The sequence below is a fragment of the Aphanomyces invadans genome (genome assembly GCF_000520115.1).
Source record: "Aphanomyces invadans strain NJM9701 unplaced genomic scaffold supercont1.4, whole genome shotgun sequence".
In the NCBI taxonomy this organism is placed as follows: domain Eukaryota; phylum Oomycota; class Saprolegniomycetes; order Saprolegniales; family Verrucalvaceae; genus Aphanomyces; species Aphanomyces invadans.
The window spans coordinates 737666-743872 of record NW_008580149.1 but is presented as its reverse complement, the minus strand read 5'-3'; positions in this window follow the sequence as shown (position 1 = coordinate 743872).

The window sequence follows — 6207 nt, the reverse complement described above, 5'->3', positions numbered from 1 at the left end:
CGGTTTGCCCTGCGTCGCGCGTAAACGGCGGCCCAGTCAAGGCAGTAATTCTTTTAGTTCTTTTCTTTAAATTTTTTTTTGTCGGCGAGGCGTTGGTGCGGTTTGGCGAGCGATAGCAAGGGCGGCGAAGGTCGGGTGGGCCCCAAACTTCGGGGTCCGCCGTGGCGGACGACGGCAAAAATTCGTTCTTCGCCGGCGTGCTCCGGTTTGCCCTGCGTCGCGCGTAAACGGCGGCCCAGTCATGGGATGGCAGGACCTCGTGAGTCGAGCTCGAGGTGCCGCCAGGTCAGGATGGCAAGGAGACGTGTTGACGTCGATCCAACTGTTCGAGAACTCCACGGATGGCTTGCCGTCATGCAAACGGATGACGCCGCAGCCTTGTGCAGCTTGCACAACCTGCCGCTTCCGCCAAAGGTCATCGATAAATGACGACGACGGCTCGCAATATATCACCAATACCTACGACGACCCTGTCCGGTATGGCGGCGAACGCTGGTGTGAGCCAAGAGCCAAGACAAGCGGCACGTGCTTCGAGGTACCTTGTCCGTGGGTGACCCCGATGCCATTTACACCTCTAGTGAAGCCAGCTGTGTAACGGGGTCCAGCGGTTAGCTGTACCGTGGTCCGCAACATGTGTTGCGTCGACGAACAATCTCACAAGTTTCAAGTGCCATACCTGGCAATCCAAGTTATTCAAGATCATTGGTGTAGAGCCCAACTTAGGCTCCACCACTCATTACGGTTCAATGAGTTTGACTGGCGCACAGCCGTGCGCAGTAGTTGCTAGCAAGAGGTAGCTAGCTTAATTCAGTTAACATTTTGCCTTGTTCAACAAACACCTTCCTCTGTGCACACCACTACACCTGGTAGCACTCTAGTTCGTCCATCGACCTACCCCGCCGCAATGTCCTCTGCCGCTCCGTTTACCGAGGCTCACCTCGTCACGATCGGCCACATGTGCGCCGCCCTCGGCGAGCAAGATGCCTGGAAGCTCATCAATGCCCTTGATGCTCCGGCTCAGCTCCACCTCGTGGAGAGTTTCGCTCGCCACGGCGAGAACGCCCGTCAAGACATTGCGAGCCACGTCTCGACTGTCACGGCTGAGCGCGATGCCGCGCTCCAGGCCAACCATGACCTCCGTTCTCAAGGCCGAGCCCTTGAAGCCACTCTGCAGCACACTGCAGAACGTTTGGCTGAGAAAACTGCCCAGGAAGCTGCCCTGGGCACTCGCCGTCGCGCCATCAAGTTGGAAGTTCCAAAGTATGGTGGCGCGCATTCCCAACAACTGCTGCGTTGGATCCAGCAAGTTACCAAGGCTGCCGACGCCTTGAACATCGACTCGGACGACATCCGAGTCTCGTTTGCCATGTCGCATCTCACCGGCCGCGCCGATGACTGGGCGTGGGGCCTTACGTGCGAAGATGCCTTCGCTTTCGCTTCCTTCGATGACTTCATCGAACAGCTCAAGGCCGCCTTCCTGCCGGCGAACAGCGACTTTCGCTATCGTGCCGAGTATCTCTCGGCCAAGCAAGGGAAGCGCTCCATTCGTGAATTCGTTCACGACCTGCGCTTCCTCTCCTCTTGCGTCACCCTCAAGTCTTCCCTGTCGGAAGAGACCAAGGTCACGGTCTTTATGAACGGGTTGAACGATTCCCCTGCGCGCACGCAGCTTTTCCGCACGTACCCAGCGACGTTTGAAGCCGCTGTCAGTACGGCTCTAGCCGAGGAGTTCTCGGCTCTTCAATCCCGTGGCGTCAAGCCGACCGACCATCACGACATGGAGGTGTCCGCCATGGAGATGCCTCCTCCGGCGCGCAACTGTTTCACTGTGGCCGTCCTCGCCATTTCTCACGCGAGTGTCGGCAACCCCGACGCGCTACTACTGGCGCCGCTGGCGCCATCCCTCCCCAGGCTGCGCCTGGCCACCGCTTCCCTCGGCCTTTCGTCCGCCGAGGTGATCGTCGTCCCCGCGGAGACGGTCGCGGTCAGGGAAAAGGCACTCCTCAGTAGGCGCGAGGCGCCCTACTGAGGCCCTGACGGGTCTGCCTTTTGATCGTGGCGGCACCACGCGATCGGCAGACCCTGCCTCGGACCTCATCCTTGGTATGCGGTGGCTCGAGGTCCACCAACCTCGGATCAGCTGGCGCACGAAGCGTATGTTCCCTCCTGCTTCTGCCGACCTAGGGGCGATGAGTACTGAGCTCTCCCCTTTGCCTGCCCAGGCGCCGTTTGCACCGCGCCGGACACTCTCGGCTTTTGCGCCCCCATTGAAATTCGCCGCTTTTGGTGATGCCGCCGTGCCCGGCGACGATGTGGAATCCGCCGCTGTCGGCGATGCCGCCGTACCCGGCGATGTACCTGCGTCGCGAATCGACGCCAACGACTTTGTCCTCTCGGCTTGTGACTTGACCGAGCTTCCGCGCACAGGCGCGGAGATTACCCGCCTGCCGGAAATGAGTTTTTCCGCCTTCGTCCGCGCACTTCGCGGACCGACGAATATCAGCATCGCCGTGATGCACTCCCACGATGACCTGCTGCTCAGCAGCTCTTCCACCGTGGATGACCCCGTTGAAGAGGACAGTGAACGTCCTTCTTCCTTCCGGGTGTGGAAGGATTTGGAGTCGAACTCCTTTTACGACTTGGTTCGCGAGTTCCAAGACATTTTCCCGGACAAGGTTCCGGCGTGCCTCCCCAAGGACAAGGGAGTGCGACACGAAATCGACTTGGTGCCGGGCACCAAGTGGTGTGTCACTCGTCAGTGGCCATTGCCTCGCGACCAGGTCGCGTATATAGACGAGTTTTTCGCGGCACGAAAAGCCGCTGGCCACGTCAGGGAGAGCAAGTCTCCCCACTCCAGCCCCACCTTCTGCGTCAAGAAGGGAAATGGCAAATGGCGCATCGTACATGCGTACAACAAGCTGAACGCGGCGACAATTCCGGCGCAAACGCCGATCCCGCGAAAGGACGTCATCATCGATTCGATGGCTCAGTCCACGATTTTCAGCACCATCGACCTCCGCGATGGATTTTACCAAATCCTCATGCATCTCGCCGATGTCGAGAAGACGGCGGTGTCGACGCCCAGTGGCATGCTCTGGGAGTGGCTCGTGATGCCACAGGGGCTCAAGAACGCCCCCGCCACCTTCAACCGCGTCGTCACCAACAAGCTCCGGCCATACAGAGCGTTTGCTCCATCGTACTTTGACGATGTGTACATCCACAGCCGAGCATCCTCGGCCGAGACGGACGTCAGCGTCCACAGACGCCACTTGCGCTTGGTGTTCCAAGCTCTTCGAGAGGCCGGCTTGTACGCCAACCTCGAGAAGTGCATGTTCGGGGTCCCGGAAATCCCCGTACTTGGCGACTTCGTTGGCATCAACGGTTGTCGCGCCGACCCTTCGAAGATCGAAGTCATCAAGGCGTGGCTGCCACCGAGCTCCGTGTCGGAGCTGCGCAGCTGGCTGGGCCTTGCCACGTATTTGCACAAGTACTCGGCGAACTTCGCCGACTTGGCATGCCCGATGACCCATCTTCTTGGCAAAGACGTTCCTTGGGAGTGGACCCAAGAGTGCCAAGAGTCATTCGATGCCATCAAGACGAGCTTGATATCGGCTCCTGTTCTGGCCCTACCAGACATCGCGATGATGAAGGCCGGGAGCGCCCGGTATCGTTCCAGTCCCGACAACTCCACAAGTCGGAGAAGAACTACCCAGTCCACGACTTGGAACTTCTGGCGATCTACTACGCCCTCAAGAAGTTCCGCATTTACCTTCTTGGCGCCCAAGAGTTCGTGGTCTACACCGACCACGCTTCGCTTCGAACGGCGATCAACTCGCCGCACTTGTCCCAGCGCATGCAGCGCTGGATCACCTTCTTCCAGGACTACAACATGAAGGTTGAGTACAAGCCTGGTCGCGACAACGTCGTCGCTGATGCCCTCTCGCGGCTTACCGCGCCGGGTCCACCGTTGGAGCTTTCCTCCATCTCGACGGTTCACGTCGACCTCTTCGACCGCATTCGGTCTGCTTACGAGTCCGATCCCGCCTTGGGTCCGCTTCTTGCCCATCTGCGTGATGGTGCGCCTTTGTCCGGCTGCGTTCCGCAGCTCTCACGCTACTCGCTGCGTGATGGTTTGTTGCTGTACCACGTCAGCACGTCGAATTGCGACCGAGTCGCCGTCCCTGCGGACGCATCGCTGCGTGCCGCCATCCTCCACGACCTGCATGACGCGCCTAGTGGCGGTCACTTCGGTCGCGAGCGCACGTACGACTCGGTCTCGCGCCACTTCTGGTGGCCCCGACTGTACAAGCACGTCGCTCGTTACGTCGCCTGACGTCTGCCAAACCATCAAGGCTTCCCCGTCAACGCAAGCACCCTTGCAGAGCCTTGATGTTCCCAGCGATCTCTGGGAGTCCGTCAGCATGGACTTCATCTTCGGCCTGCCCCGCGACAAGGCGGGTAACACCGGCATTTGGGTCTGCATCGACCGCGCGTCGAAGTACCTCGTCGCCGTCGCCGTCCGCGACTCAGTGACTGCTGAGCAGTGCTCAGCTCTCTTCTTCGACCACGTCTATTGCCGTTTTGGGTTGCCGACTTCGATCGTGTCCGATCGGGACCCTCGTTTCACTTCCGCGTTTTGGAAGTTCTTGTTTGCTCGTATCGGCACGAGCCTGAGGATGTCCTCAGCGAATCACCCCGAGTCTGACGGCCAGACCGAACGCGTCAACCGCGTCCTCGAGGATGTGCTCCGCAGCTATGCTGCGTCGAAGCCTCGCACTTGGAGCTCGCTGCTCCATCAGGTCGAGTTTGCGTACAACTCGTCGGTGCACGCGTCAACGGGGTTTTCCCCGTTCTACGCAAACCACTTGCGCCATCCTCGCCTCCCAACTGACGTGGGCGTGCCCACTTTGAGTGTGGGAGGAACTGACGTTGCAAGACGCACGACCGCCTCGATCGAACATTTTCTGCGCCTTCGCAGATCTGTGATGCGCCAACTTGGCGACAACATGGCCCACGCACAGCACCAACAAGCGGTGCAAGCGAACAAGCACGGTCGACGAAACCGAAATGTGTATGCCATTGGAGACTTAGTTCTCCTACACAAATCGGCTGCCCCGCCTACGGCCTTAGGCAATCCTAAGCTTCAGCATCCGTGGCTTGGCCCGTTCCCTATCAAGGCCATCATCAGCACCACGTCGATGCAACTGGAACTGCCAGCAGACTGGCGTATCCACCCGACGTTCTACGTCGGCAAGCTCAAGCGATACTTACCGCGCGACGCTTCGATGCGAGACCTCTCGCCGTTCGCGACCGCAAATGACGCACTACCTTCAACTGAAGGTTCGCCACGAGCTCCGTCGTCGCCAACGCGACCGCTTCCGCAGGAATCCCGCGGACCAATCTCCCCACGACTCCCAAGTGCGTTTCCATTTGGTGACCCTCAACCTGGGCCAGTCGAAGCCCCACTGGGACATGACGACCCCTTGACGCGGCGAACGCGCCGTCATCAGGCCGGTCACAGCGAGATTCGCGGCTCTCGCTACGCTCCCGGCGGCCGGGAGTACTTGGTTGCGCGCCACGGCGCCACAAGATGGATGTCAATCGTGGACATCCCCACGAACTCACCCCTGCACGCTGCTTGTGTCGCGTACGACACTGCTCGACGATCTCGTCGACCGCATGCCGCGACAGCCGGGGAATGTCCCGACGACACTTAGCGATGTTCGCTAAGTGTCCAACCAGCCTCAGCTGGTTGCGGAACATGTTGGGCAAGGGGCTTTTCACGACGATTCAGCCCCACAGCACCCCAACGTATTTCCGAATATCTCCAAGAAATCTTGGAGCACGACGCGGCGCAAAGGCGCCTTCGTGTTGTGACGCTTGCTTGGTGATGACCCACCGTCGCGATGCCCGCGCTGTCCTTGGCGCTCTTCGCTGCGCCCGCGCTTGGCTCGTCCGTCTTCATCGGACGCTCGCGCTCGGCTCCACCCGCTCATGGTGGAAATTCGAATACTGGCGACAATCGCCCGTTCACCGATTGGTGGATCCCCAACCGACTATCCTCACTCCCTCTCCCACGCCACGTGGCTTCTCGAAATGCCCCTTCCCACCCCCTGTCCCACTCCCAATCCCACCCCACGGTGGCTTCGCACAACTGTCACATCCTTGGTTCGACAATACCAAGGTCCCATTTGAGTGTGGGAGGAT